Below are 15,798 nucleotides of genomic sequence, written 5' to 3'. Positions count from 1 at the left end.
GCGGCGCGTGTAACGGAGGGTTAATAAGCGGTGCCTTGGCAACAAAGCGGTAAGGGTTTCTGTTGAGGAATGAGAAGTTCCTTTTAAAGCCCACTACCTTCATAAATCACCCCTGTTGAGCAAGCAAGTGGCCGAAAGATCAAACCAAATACAGTAGAGACGTTTGCCGAACTGTTTGAATGCCGATGGGTCTGCTTTGCCCGTGTCAGCTATACCAGCCGTTTGAACAAAGCTAAGGGTGCGTTCGTAACACTCCGTTCCATATGTAGTACGTTTACATGGGGATTGAGATCGATTTTAGTACACTTACCGTATTGAATACGATCCCCGTTTACATGTGGTAGGCTATTTGAGTATCGTATTGAATCCGTCAGGCTACATCGACGTATACGAACGATGCAGAATTGTAGTAAAATCGATATCACCTCTTAGAATTTAAAAACGCCAAATGCAGTAGAAGCCCAAGAGATAAATTTCAGTTTTGAAAGTGTGTGTGGTATTCCAAATGTAATTGGTGCAATAGATGGAACGCACATTCCAATTTTACCACCAACAGAAGGTTATCGTGATTTTGTTAATCGCAAGGGCTGGCCGTCTTATAATATGATTGCAGTTGCTGATCATTTATACAGGTAAATATATTTACTGGCTTATTATATTTGTTATTTCGACAGAACTTTGATGATGATGATTTCGTCAGAAAAACATGGAGTGTGTTCGCAGTCGTTTTCAATATGATCTCAGTACAATCCACGTTTACATGGAACTCAATTCGAACCGCGTACGATACGATCCCAGATTTTACCGTATCGACCTTGAGACTCAATCCGAACTGAGTCCCCGATTACATGGCGTTTCCAATACGGGAAGTGCACTCAGATCGATCTGAATCCTGCATGTAAACGTACTAATGGAGGTCTAAAGACCTCAGTATGAGAACAAAACTGCGGATCATCAATAACTATGTTAAGTCTGTGCTGCTTTACGCGTGCGAAACCTGGAAAGTGACCAAGTCTCTGACACAGAAGAGTCAGACATTTGTGAACAAACGTCTTCGAAACATCTTAGGAATATACTGTCAGAAGAGGTTCCAAATGAGGAATTGTGGAAGAGAACGCACCAATTACCAATTGAACAGCATTTTAAGAGAAGAAAGTGGCAGATGATTGGCCATACATTGCATAGACGTGATGAGAGCATAGCAAAACAAGCTATCGTGTGAAATCCTCGGGGCCAGAGGAAGAGAAGAAGACTTAAGATGGTGTGGAGGAGATCAATGGAGTTGCAGAGTGAGCAGCTGGGTATTCATGGGGAAAGCTGAAACACATGGCACATCACAGGACCAGATGGATAAACCTTGTCTCGGCCCTATGGTCCTCAACAGGAATTTTAGGAATGAAGTCAAGTAAGTCATCTTCCCAATGCAAGCTCACAGCTGCGCGACCCTAGGAGCACAGCCAAATCGCGCGGTTTGCCTGTGTATAAAACAATGTGTCACTATAAGACTATCTACCACAATATCATTAATTTTAGCAGTCACTCCTGAATGTCTGTCAGTAAAACAGATTGCACCATCAGTACAAATCCAACGCAGTTTCACCATCACAGATCCCTCTTTTCAATTCAGCCTTTCAGAGCTAGTAGTGCCTGTGGGTAACTCAAACACATAAAATAAAACTTATTTTATGTCACCATCATCGTAGTCAACATAACGCACATAAATGTGTAAACTGCTGTTGTTTTGAATATCAGTTGACTCATCCAACTGCAAAGCAAAACCGTTTAAAGATTTCTTAATCTTTTCTAGAACGTGGTTATACCTGCCATATCCACTGTTCGCCTTTCGACTGTGTCATTAGTCATTAGGCAAAAGTATGCCTTTCATTTTGCTTGCTGCAGACGAACCTAAAACTTCATTGCACGCAGCAATTTTTTTTTTTTAGAATAGAACATTTCTTTATTGCCCACCCTAGTTTACACCTTGGGCTTACAGGCAATAAAGACAGAGTGAATCAAAAAGAAGAAACACAAAAACACAAAGGCAAACATACACTATCTACTATAACTCTCTTAAAAACTACCTAACTACATCACTAAATCTACTGAGCTGCCCCAACAAAGGCGGATATCCTGACCACATGTTAGGGCACCCACTACATAAACAAACAAAATCTATTCTATTTCTCAGCAAAAAGTAAGAAAAAGAAAAAAAAGGAAAAAAACTCATTACTACTTCACTAAATCTACTGAGGTGCTTCTAACACGGGAGGAATCCTAACCACATGTTAGGGCACCCCCTACATCAACTCTAACCTGATAACTATTTTACTACCTACAACTACTGAACAGAAAAACTGGCCGGTCTAGTATCGCCCTGGTAAGGAAGCATTCCGTCCAACCCACGATACTACTCCAGCCACTCCCCGTGGGTCAGATGTCATCCCCACCTACACCCAGTTTGCAATTTGCTTCCCTCCCCTCCTTTGCGTGGCGAATCAACATGAGGCACGCAGCAATTAATGACAGCTTAATTAGGTCTTCCCTAATAGAGTACGGTTTCTTACATTTAACGATTTGCAAGGCTATTAAACAGGATGATTTTAAAAGTGCAATTTTAGGGTCTGGAGATTGTAAAATAATTGTCTTTTCAATGTTGAATGCAGTAGCGGCGATTGAGAACTAAACGTGATGGTGAAAAACATTTACAGACAACAAAAATTACTCTGGTTTGCGGATGGGAAGGAAGGGGTAATATACATAAAGTCTTAAAATAAAAAATAAAAAAGGCTACAAAATTGTAAGATTTCTGGTACTCTCTCAGCGAATTTTAACAGAGAGCTAAAGGCGGTTTACCAACTTAAGTGTGGTAATAATAGTTTCTTGAGATTTTGATTCAATACTCTACAACGAAACTTTCACCAAAGGAACATTATTACACATGTATTGCAATTAAATAGACTTACGGCGTGATTATAAATAATTTAGTACTTGACTAAACACTAAGAAACTAACAGACAGTAAAGAGACTGCCAGACTGACGAATGCTCGCGGCAAGCGGTTTAATCACACCTCAGTGTCCATGACTTTGGCAAAAAAAATACCTCTGGTACCCTTCTTCACAGCACATGCTATACGCTTCTGTGCGAGTCTCCGCTACTTACTGTGGCGCTATGCAGATCAGTTATCCACGACGAACGATATTTTGTATTTCCGCTAATAATTTCGTTACTTAAAGAAATTACACGAAATAATTGCCTCATAAGACAATAGGGCTTGTATGCATTGCTTTTTTAAAATAATTCCTATAATTCCTAATTTCAGCTGGCTAAAATGGAATAAAAAGGAAAGGTTTTCTCCACAAAGTGAAGGGGGGAAGGGAGGCGACTGGCTCTTCTCGCCCCCCACCCCCTAATTGCCGCTACTGGTTAAGTGAATCTCTTTTGTGCGTAAAGAACTCAATGGACTTATTCACAAACAAAACTTTGGTTGTCAAATGTTGGGTTCAGCGTGACGGTTTCATGGCTTCATTGCCGAGAGCAGTAGCACACATTACACACTGAGGCTTCGGAAATTGTTCAGTCAGCACATTGTATACGAATAAAGGATGATTTTTCTTCAGTATTTTATTACATTTCCCCTACCGCGTGAATCCTGGAAATCACTACTGCTTTATCCTGCTCTGAAGAGGGTAAAACACACAATACTTCTATCACTATCACCTTCGGTCCAACATTTTTTAAAACAAGATTTTAACAACGTTCCTTCTCTCTTAATCATAATTTTTTTAAATAACGTTGTCAATCAATCAATCAACAATCAATCAATCAATCAATCAATCAATCAATCAATCAATCAATCAATCAATCAATCAATACTGATCTGCATTTGGGGCAGTCGCCCAGGTGGCAGATTCCCTATCTGTTGTTTTCCTAGCCTTTTCTTCAATGATTGCAAAGAAACTGGAATTTATTGAACATCTCCCTTGGTAAGTTATTCCAATCCCTAACTTCCCTTCTTTTAAACGAATATTTGCCCCAATTTGTCCTCTTGAATTCCAGCTTTATCTTCAAATATTGTGATCTTTCCTACTTTTAAAGACACCTCTACTGATGTTATTCCACGCCATCTCTCCACTGACAACTCGGAACATACCACTTAGTCGAGCAACTCCTCTCCTTTCTCCCAAGTCTTCCCAGCCCAAACTTTGCAATATTTTTGTAACGCTACTCTTTTGTCGGAAATCACCCAGACCAAACCGAGCTGCTTTTCTTTGAATTGTTTCCATTTCTCGAATCAAGTAATCCTGGTGAGGGTCCCAACTCTGATTGGGAGCTTACCAGAGACTTATATGCCCTCTCCTTTACATCCTTACTACAACCCCTAAATACCCTCATAACTTATGTGCAGAGATCTGTACCCTTTATTAACAATCATATTTATGTGATTATCCCAATGAAGGTCTTTTCTTATATTAACCTAGGTACTTACAATGATCTCCAAAAGGAACTTTCACCCCATTAACGCCGTAATTAAAACTGAGAGGACTTTTCCTATTTGTGAAACTCACAACCTGACTTTTAACCCCGTTTATCATCATACGATTGCCTGCTGTCCGTCTCAAAACATTATCGAAGTCATTTTGCAGTTGCTCACAATCTTTTAACTTATTTATTACTCTGTACAGAATAACATCATCTGCAAAAAGCATTATCTCTGATTCCACTTCTTTACTCAAATCATTGATATAAGAAAACATAAAGGTCCATGAGATAACTATAAACAGTAATAAAACACTGCACCCACGTCACAAAGTCTCGATACACACGTACAAATGCACACACACACACACACACACACACACACTGCTAGAGACGATCTGTTACATTCGGTGAGCGCTTATGAAATGATTCCGCCTCTGGTTAGCGTGATTAGCTGCACCCCCCCCCCCCCTCGCCCCAGAGGCCCCGGTTCCATTCCCGGCTCTGTCATGAAATCTGAAAAGTGGTACGAGGGCTGGAACGGGGTCCACTCAGTCTCAGGAAGTCAACTGAATAGAGGGGGGGGGGGGGTCGATTCCCACCTCAGCCATCCCCGGATGGTTTTCCATGGTTTCTCACTTCTCCTCCAGGCCGGGATGGTACCTAAATTAAGACCACGGCCGCTACCTTCTCTCTTCCAATCTCCCATCCCCCCACAACGCTCCTGTTCAACAAAGCAGGTGAGGCCGCTTGGGCGAAGTACTGGACCTCCTTCCCAGTTTTATCCCCCCGACCCTGAGTCTCACGCTCCAGTACACTGCTCTTGAGGCGGCAGAAGTGGGATACCTCGCTGAGTCCGAGGGACAACCCAACCCTGGGGGGTAAACGGCTTAAGCAAGAAAGGAAACAAGCATATGAAATGAAATAGGCCTGCTTTCTGATTCGTTCGTTGACCCTTGGCACCAATAAACAAATATTTGTCTTGAAGCCTGTCGCTTTCTATCCCTCGCCCGCCCAGCCTCTCAGTAGGTGCATATAATAGACTGATTTGCGTTCTTGTAAATTTTGGCCTGGTAGGTTCTAAGTCCGCTGTAGGTTTTCTACCTGCGCTCTGTGAAATGAAAAAATGAAATGGCGTATTTCTTTTAGTGCCGGGAGTGTCCGAGGACATGTTCGGTTCGCCAGGTGCAGGTCTTTTGATTGACTCCCGTAGGTGACCTGCGCGTCGTGATGAGGACGAAATGATGATGAAGACAATACATACACCCAGCCCCCGTGCCAGCGAAATTAACCAATGATGGTTAAAATTCCCGACCCTGCTGGGAATCGAACTCGGGACCCCTGTGACCAAAGGCCAGCACGCTAACCATTAGCTATGGAGCCGCTCTGCGCTCTGTGAAGTTAAACCGCTATGAACCTAGACATTTGCGAGTTATAGAAGTGGGCTAGTGACGACTTTACTGAATCTCCACTGTCGTTAGAAAAGCTTTACCACCGAGCTTGTTCAGTATGTTACTGAACTTCCTGAATTTCAGATAAGAGACATTCTTATTGTTAGAAAATTGCGATTGTAACTGTAGTTAATGTTTTGAATTTGATCATCCCGTAGCTCGGTTGAGAAATGCGATTTTCAGAGATGCCTGAGCGCTAGACTTTTGCCCTTTTTTTTCAGCGTAGTGCCGGGAAGAAGATTGAATACTCTGTTTTCCAAAATGGGAACTGCTTTTATCCTATATCCACCTCCACCATTTGTAACGTTCTTGAGGATTCCTTCAGTTCTGGAGAATAAAAACAGTCGTTCGAAAATTAATTTTCAAGAAGAAAACTAAGAGAAATTTTTTGTGCAATTATGAAATTGTTAAACAAAGAATGGATCGCACCGAGTAGGACAGCAACATTTTTCGGGATAACAAAAGATATGTGGCAAAAGAGAATAAAAGAAAGCAAACGCAAAGTCAACTCTTAGTTTTATGGTAGTATTGTTGTTATCATTGTTATTTTCTTTCAGGTAAATCTGTTTTAAATTGCATGTGAATTTGCTTAGATCACAATGAAGATAAGGTTGGAATTCAAGAGGACAAATTGGGTCAAATATCTGTTTGAATGAAGGGAAGTTATGGATTGGAATAACTTAGCAAGGGAGATGTTCAATAACTTTCCAATTTCTTTTCAATAGTTTCAGAAAAGGCTAGGAAAACAACAGACAGGGAATCTGCCACCTGGGGGACTGCACTAAATGCAGATCAGTAGTGACTGATAGATAGGTTCCTTTTGTAGGCTGAGAGCATTAATTCATCGATTCATTCATAATATCTACTGTAAGCTTAGGATAACTCTGTTCAGACTCGTGACATAAATGAAGGCTTGCACTAATACAAATTAATAAGGGTAAGTTACATGTTGTCCTAAGTTATATAACACTCTTAAGCTCTTGGACAAAAATAATACAATGTTAACAACTACAATTTAGAAAATGGGTGTAAATAGTGGTTAGATGTATTGTAATGTTAAGGTAGTAATAGATAAATTAATTGTAACAAGAAAATCATGCGTGTATCACAAATAATTTATATTGCAATAAATGATTACTGGTACCCTGACGCCAGTTCCAGGCGATCCAGAATAAGAGGATGGGAATATTCTATTCTATCCATTCTATTCTATTCTATTCTATTCTATTCTATTCTATTCTATTCTCTTCTATTCTATTCTATTCTAAAATAAAAAGAACAAAAGTACGTTACTGTCTCGGTAAGAGTGATATCTTCCTACGCAATGGGTTCCGTTACTGACACACAATTCAAATTCGCCAGTTTATTGTTTATTTATTTATTTATTTTCCTTAAATTGTACATGTACAATCCAGGGGTGGTAGATGGAGATTCAGTAGCGTAGCCAAGATTGGCTGATTGGTGGTGGTGGTGGGAGGCGTATAGTTACAAAAAGATGATAGAACGCAATGAAGGTATTAATACTTGAGCGTACATGCAAGACTTGTCATTATAAGGACACTGGTGCAAGTGAATTATGTTGATATTCAGACTGCAGTGCACTAAAAATTCTTACATTAAAATACAGAACACGAACAATACGATCGAGGTCAACAGTTTTAGAGCGAATGGTATGTTCAGTTACAATCTAAAATCAAACTTCGAGGCTTCTTAGAAAATGATTCAAAGGATCTGTTGGTTCTACAATTGTGTCTCTGAATGTTTATTATACTGTATATATAGGCCTGTATTATTCGTTGGGGTCATCTAGGACCACGTTAAGTCTTGTTACATTTGGCAGTTTGCTTCACTTTCTTTTGAGCCTCATTCTCTGTGAGTAGCCCACCTTTCGTCCTCTGTCCAGACGGTACCTTGTCTTCTTTTCGGTTGCTTGTCTCGGTTTAGCCCATTCCTTACGGAAGAGATCTCTATTGAAGGCGTCTTCGCGTTTTATATGCAGCATTTGGAGGTCTTCCTTAGTGTTCATAAACTAGGGCATTGTGGTTTTGGGTTTGGAGTCAAAAAAGTGAAAAATCTGTTTAGTTAGCCTGTTTTCGTCCATTCGTTTGAGATGAACGTAATATCGTGCCCGTCTGTAATTTTCTCTTTTTTACTGTAGACTTCTTTGTTGGACTTTTTTATAATGAGTTCCATTCTTGTAATTGAATCCCATGATACTTCTTATGATTTTGCGCTCTTTTCTTCTCCAGTTCTTCGAGGAGTACTTTATTAGCATTTAGAGATAGGGTTTCGGCTGCATATGTTTATTATGTTACTTATTTGATATCTACTTGTATTTATTTATTAGTGTATTTTATTTTATTGTCATTTATTTATTTATTTTATTGTTTATTTTATTTTTGTAAAATTTTCATGGGTGTTTCTAATCCCCAGTAACACCCCCCGCCCCCTTTTGGCTACGACGCCCCTGTGGAGATTAATGGAAGTGCCGCAATCCCCAGATGTGTAGGCTATGTTTAAAAGTAGCTTTCTAAAACAAAGGCACTAAACTACACATAGTGAAATTGCATTCGCCAACGATGTCGCTGCTTTCCAGTTATCCGTAATTTCATCACACTGAATGACGAGGATGGGATTGCATCAGATAAACATTTCTTGTTAGAATAAGAGGAAGACAGCCCAGGAGAGGCGACGACGAATACCGTACATTTTGCAGGAAGCTGGGAAGCACCGAGCAGTATTGTGACGTCACTGGAGAGGCTACCACACTCTTTCGCAAGGACTTGTCGACAGTCAGTCTTAGACGAGCCTTCCCACGTTCGGCAAGTGTAGTGAGTGGAGCGTGCCAAGGTTAGTAAGGATGTGCACTTTACGTGTGTTTATTTCAGTCTGTTATTTTAAGTTGAAAGAGCGCTATAGAAGGTAAGTGTTGAGCTGTTTCACTTATCACCGGCATTTGACACAATTTTTGTGACCAGTCCTGACCTTTGTTAAAAGAGAGACCGACATAACCATGTTTAGTACAGTTGGCTGGATATAGTAGTAAGTACCTACTATTGTTTACATGTGCGTATTTTGAAGAGGGGGTAATGCGAGTACTGTTGCTATTGCGGACAGAACACCCAACATAAAACACCTTATACTGAACTTCTCATTGTGGATGGCTAGAGGAAGTTGGATTCCTTCTTTTTAATATTTTGAGTGTCGATTCATGGGTTTGCTACTTGAGCGACATACTGCAGTGCTCGGTTTTCAAATTTGGATTTATTTAGGTACCGTTACTGATTTCTTAGAGCAAGTAATTGTGCAAATGAGAGTATATTTTAATGAAAATGAGTAGACGAGAGCAGAGTGAAACTGTAGACGGAAACTAACGGTCTCGAATACAATCTAACTTGCCTCTGATCGAAATTAGAGGTGAGGTGCCAAGCAAGGGTTCGGTTTTTTGAAATATTTAATAGCATTGGCTGTAGTCTACACCAAAGTTAATAACCAATGGTGATGAAAACATTTCTCAACATAGTTAATAAACTTGTTAACAAACTTCTTCAACATTATGTCCACACCAAAATAGCTGTTTGTGAGGTTATAATGCATAAGGTCAGGAAGAAGAAAATACTTGCAGCTTTCATTATTTTAGTGAGCACAATTAGACAAAAGCGCAGACGCAAAGTGTGTCAAAGAAAAATATTGGAAATTAAGTTTACAATTACGTTTGGAGAGAACACTTACCGTATGTCAGAACTTAATTCGTTATGCAGCACGCTTTCAAACTTTGTTTGAGAATGCCCCCACATGACTTTCAGCTCTTGTTAACAGTATTATTGGGCCTGAAGTTGCAAGAAATGATTCGGATTATCGGAAAGTTCCTTCCAATAACAACAGACTAGGTATAACTTTTAACATTCCTAAGCAACTGGTGACTCCTACAATTCACTTATATATTTCTCTAGTGACTAGCATCAAAACAAGCCATTTCAGTTATTGTGCCTGAAGAGTGTGAAACTTTATACAACAATCTCAGGGAATTGATTTAGTAAATGTACGAAATAAAGAAAATTTATATTTATTAACCTAGTTAGAATAGTATTATTTTTATGATATACAAGTGATTATGGAAGGTTACGTTATTCTGCGAAGGGCGAAGGTGGATATGAAATTGCATTAAAATAATATAATGCAGGTGCAGAATTAAAAATACTATGGTATAGAAATTTCACTTGCGATTTGATTGTCAATTTTTAGAAGAAATAAGAAGCCACCGTATTCCGCGCTACGAATTTGCATGCTCTGATTGAGTCTTCGCATGTACGAATCCAAATGTTACGCGAAACACTAACATTTAATGAAAAGTTTTATTCACGAAATTTAAAGATATTTTGTTTATAAACATGGTCAAAAAGTTTATGAATACGCTATTTTGTTTATTAACAGCAAAAAATTTGCATGAACATTGTTGATCAACCGTGTTTAATAACACATCTTGGTGTGGACGCACCTCATCGTCAACTCTGTGGTACGTTCTGTGGTTCGAACGGTTCTACGGGTAAAGTACGACGGCAGAACATGTTTTTTTTTTTTTTTTCGAAGTACTGTAAGACATTTCAGTCTTACTCTGAAGGAAGATACGAGTGTTTTAAAACTAGTGACCGAACGAGTGGCTCCGCGGTTTGAGTCAGGGAGATTGTGGGTTCGAACCCCAATGTCAGGAGCCCTGAAGATGATTTCCGTGGTTTCTCATTTTCACACCAGGCAAATGCCTTAACCAAGGCCACGGTCACTTACTTTCCACTCCTGGCCCTTTCCTATAACTGTGTCGGGGCGACATAAAACAAATTGTAAAAAGGAAAAAAAAACTAGTGATGTAAACTCAGCTGAGTCGTGTGAATAAGCTTTGAAGCCGGAGTTTCAAGTTTCTTCGCAATGCCACCAACACATTTACTCAGGCAACATCGGGCATCGCATTGAATGTACAGTATATTTTTTCGTGCAAAATATAACCGAAATATGACCTTAACAACTAAAATGACAGGACATATGACCAAAAGGGTAAAATATGCACGTATACTCCCTATGAAAAGGCTAAGTATACTCAGAATCGTCCAATTCGTGTTTAATTCCAAAAAACATAGCCAAAACGGAATATGGCATTTCCTGAACCTTAGTGTCGTTGGTATCACGAATCCCTGTTGCAGTTATTGCAGAAGCTAGCATTGGTTGGGAAATTGTTCCTGGTAAATGTTAGTCTTTCGCCATTGTTTCCCGTGTTAAAATCTTGGAAATGGTGTACATATTGTTCGGGATAAACTACAAACGAGACAGGTTTTCCCCAGGTTCTCGGGTTTCCTTTACCTGTCACAGTCCAGTTAACACTCCACAGCCGCTACCCCATCACTCAGGCACGTTCCTCTACCAGCCTGACTCGATGTATGAAGGCAATGGCAATTATTGTTTCAAGAGGAAGTAAACTTACAACTCCCTTACAAGACTAATTAGAGGAAAAATTGAAGAGGTCCGACACTTCGGCAAAAGAAAGGGACGTAACTGTGAGCTTGCATTTGGGAGATGGTGGGTTCGAATACCACCGTCGGCAGGCATGAAGATGGTTTACCGCGATTTCCCATGTTCAGACCAGGGAAATCATTAATTAAAGGAGTGTGGTCTACGGAGAGGTCTGGTGTTGGCCTTCGAGTTGATGCCTGAATAGGTGACTTCCGTGTCTGTGAAAATGGGGTCCTACCGAAGATGAATATTGTAGTGTCGAAGACGGCACACACACACACACACACACACACACACAACCCGCGAACCATAGTAATTAACAAATTAAGGTTAAAATACCCACCCCCCCGGCCAGGAATCACACCCGGGACCCTTTGGACCAAAGACAACACGCTAACCATTTAGCCATGGAAATGGCTGTACCTTAATGAAGGTCACGCCCGCTACTTTCCCAATTCTAGGACGTAAAAATGGAATATTCCCATGTCTCGCAATCCTAATACCATCGGGGTCGGAGGAGAATGTATATTTTTTTGAGAGGGTGGGGGGTTGTGTTTTAATTAACCATATAGACAATACGGGGACACTTCCGTATTCTCCCGTACTAAACTGAGAGACATGTTGACAGTGGTTCACCTGGCGGCCCGACCTTAAACATCAGGCGTCAAGATAGAAACTACAAAAGTTCTTTCTTTCTTAATCTGTTTACCCTCCAGGGTTGGTTTTACCTTCGGACTGAGCGAGGGATCCCACCTCTACCGCCTCAAGGGCAGTGTCCTGGAGCGTGAGACATTGGGTCTGGGGATACAACTGGGGAGGATGACCAGTACCTCGCCCAGGCGGCCTCACCTGCTATGCTGAACAGGGACCTTGGTGGGGGATGGACAGATTGGAAGGGATAGACAAGAAAGAGGGAAGGAAGCGGCCGTGGCCTTAAGTTAGGTGGGAAACCACGGAAAACCACTTCCAGGATGGCTGAGGTGGGAATCGAACCCACCTCTACTCAGTTGACCTCTCGAGGCTTAGTGGACCCTGTTCCAGCCCTCGTACCACTTCTCAAATTTCGTGGCAGAGTCGGGAATCGAACCCGGGCCTCCAGGGTGGCAGCTAATCACACTAACCACTACACCACAGAGGCGGACAACTACAAAAGTTGCATGTTAAAATTGATAGAAATAATGAAACTAGATAATGATTTTTGCTTTGTTCTACTATGAAAGTTGAATGTTAATACTCGTAAAAATAATGAAACTCAATAATGATATCGTTTTGTCCGAATCCTTTGTTGAATGGTCAGCGTTGAGGCCTTCGGTTCAGAAGGTCCCGGATTTGATTCCTGGCCGGATGGGAATTTTAATCGCGTTTAATTAATTCTTCTGGCTCGGCGACTGGGTGTTTGTGTTTGTTCCAACACTGCCTCTTTATATTCAGACAACATATTACACTTCCAACCACCACAGACACATGCAATAGTGATTACTAGACCTCGGAATTTTAGGTGCTTAAATGTTATTTTAGTTGCATAAAACCGACTCTCAAATAGGTACTATAATAAAATATTGCTAGGCAGCTTCAATGTTACGTATTTCAATAGGCATCAATTAAAATACCATGTTTATTTTGCTAAATTGATAATAACTCTTTAGAGGGAAATATAAAACAAGTTTCACTCACCTCTCTGCTGCAAATATCACAGAATATAATTTTACTATCCGATGTGAAATGGGGAAATTCCTTCCTCTTCCAGTATAATAATAATAATAATAATAATAATAATAATAATAATAATAATAATAATAATAATAATAATTTCGTGTGGCTATTTCTAGCCGAGTGCAGCCCTTGTAAGGCAGACCCTGCCATATGTAGGTAACTGCGTGTTATTGTGGTGGAGGGTAGTGTTAATGTGTGGTGTGTGTGAGTTGCAGGGATGTTGGGGACCGCACAAACACCCAGCCTCCGGGCCATTGGAATTAACCAATGAAGGTTAAAATCCCAGACCTACGGGGCGAGTTGACCGTGCGGTTAGGAGCGCGCAGATGTGAGCTCGCATCCGGGAGATAGCGGGTTCGAACCCTACTATCAGCAGCCCTGAAGATGGTTTTCCATGGTTTCCCATTTTTACACCAGGCAAATGCTGGGGCTGTACTTTAAGGCCACGGCCGCTTCCTTTCCTCTCCCATCGTCGCCATAAGACCTGTATGTATCGGTGCGACGTAAGGCAACTAGCATTAAAAAATCCCAGACCCGGCCGGGAATCGAACCCGGGACCCTCTGAACCGAAGGCCAGTACGCTGACCATGCAGCCAACGAGTCGGACTCCTCTTCCAGTATGAATTAAAGATGACTTGGAACCTGACACTTTCGGTATAATTCATAGTGTACAGTGGACTACTAGACTCAGTTTTAAGGCCGTCCCGCTAGGTGGTGATGATGATGCTTGTGGTTTAAAGGGGCCTAACAACGAGGTCATCAGCCCCGTCCCGCTAGGTGCCCTGGCAATCAATGTCTTGCGATATCTCGCGAAGTAACACCTATTCTGTATAATGTATTTGGTTAACGTCGCACTAAGGCATCGAAGGTTTTCGACGACGCAAGTGTGGGATTGGGAAGGTAATGACCATGGCTTAGGATGCGGCGGGGTTGGAGCGGCAGACGACAAATTTCCGTTAATGATATTTCTTTAATACCTACAATAATACTTTTTGTATATTTTGAATAATTGTCTCTGTTTATTCTTGGAACAGGACATAAAACAACAATTCTAACAGTCAAGAAACATATAGGCTATTATACCTGTCGTTCTCAACCCCTTTCAATATGATAGTTCAGTTTCAAGAAAGATCACGACTGGCTAACGGTATGTCGGTATCCCCTTTCCTGTTAACCATAATATCTACCGAGCTCGATAGCTGCAGTCGATTAAGTGCGGCCAGTATCCAGTAATCGGGAGATAGTGGGTTCGAGCCCCACTGCCGGCAGCCCTGAAGATGGTTTTCCGTGGTTTCCCATTTTCACACAGGCAAATGCTGGGGCTGTACCTTAATTAAGGCCACGGCCGCTTCCTTCCCATTCTTAGGCCTTCCCTATCCCATCGTCGCCATAAGACCTAACTGTGTCGGTGCGACGTAAAGCAAATAGCAAAAAAAAAAAAAAAAAAGGGGGGGGGGAAAGGACGGATATCCATTCCTTAGGGCTGCCATCATCTCTTGAAAAGCTAACAAACTAACAGTTATACGGGTCGAACCGCGCAACCAAGCCGTGGGCCTAAATTATAAATTCGTCTCTTAAGTACCGTGGATATATCCTACCTTCTCCACCTACAGAAGGAACTTGAGTGTAATCACCCTGTGTATATTACATGAGGATTTCGTATTCTCTAACATATTCGAATTATTGTTTTGTTAAGAACGAATCCACTCGCTAGCGACATGCTGTTTGTTTAGTAACGATGACCATTCGAAATCATGCTCTAAGAAGTATTCTTGGAGTTATTACTCATAGACTAAGGCAATATGCCTTACAACATGAGATATGATTTCATTTTCGGGTTTTCCCCAGAATCAAAAGTGTTCTTAGTTTTCTCATCTTTGTTTGCAAAGCAGAAGAGCAGATGAAATGATAGCGGAGAGTGTTGCTGGAATGAAAGATGACAGAGAAAACCGGAGTATCCGGAGAAAAACCCGTCCCGCCTCTGCTTTGTCCAGCACAAATCTCATATAGAGTGACCGGGATTTGAACCACGGGACCCAGCGGTGAGATGTCGACGCGCTGCTGCCTTAGCCATGGAGGCTCGCTAATAAGTAGCGTATTCCTTTGTAATTGATATTGTAGGACTAACTGTAGCTCATACTGTATTTGTTTACTGTTAACTAGGTTTACCGTCAAGAATTCCTTATCACTGCGTTTAAAGAAAGCTGTGTGTCAGGCGACAGAATGAATATTGTGTTCGTGACAACGAAGTGGCATGTTTATTCCTCGTTTGGACTGGCTGACAGAAATACGTCTACAAACTGACGTAAATATGTAGTTCGAATAAGTTTATGGAAGGTTATTGCTTTGAAGAATGTTTGCGTTTTGACGATAGATCGTAGTTTTTTCTTTTTCTGAAAGATATGAAGGGTAAGCATGGATTCAGTGAATTATTATGGGGTGTAGCCCCCGGAGAGGCCCTGGTCTTTTGAGTTGACGCCTTATAAGTGACCTGCGCGTCTGTGGTGATGGATTCAAATGCTGAAGACGACACACACACACACACACACCCTATGTTGAAATTAACCAATAAAGGTTAAAATTGCTAACCCGACCGGGAATCAAACCCGGGATCCCTTGGACTAAAGGGCAGCATCCTAGCAATTGAGACAATG

The 15,798-nt window shown here is 41.1% G+C and overlaps 1 protein-coding gene across 1 annotated transcript in view; it reads left to right on the top strand.

The window, feature by feature from the left end:
• The first annotated feature begins 8,650 nt into the window (after nucleotides 1-8,650).
• LOC136867410 (innexin inx3) overlaps nucleotides 8,651-15,798 on the top strand; it is an 87,079-nt gene continuing 79,931 nt past the window's right edge. Inside the window, exon 1 of the mRNA XM_067144606.2 lies at nucleotides 8,651-8,779. The gene's annotated coding sequence lies outside the window, so the exon portion shown is untranslated. The remainder of the gene's footprint in view (nucleotides 8,780-15,798) is intronic.

This window comes from Anabrus simplex, chromosome 3 (genome assembly GCF_040414725.1).
Source record: "Anabrus simplex isolate iqAnaSimp1 chromosome 3, ASM4041472v1, whole genome shotgun sequence".
Classification (NCBI taxonomy): domain Eukaryota; kingdom Metazoa; phylum Arthropoda; class Insecta; order Orthoptera; family Tettigoniidae; genus Anabrus; species Anabrus simplex.
This window is presented reverse-complemented; position numbering and strand designations above follow the sequence as displayed.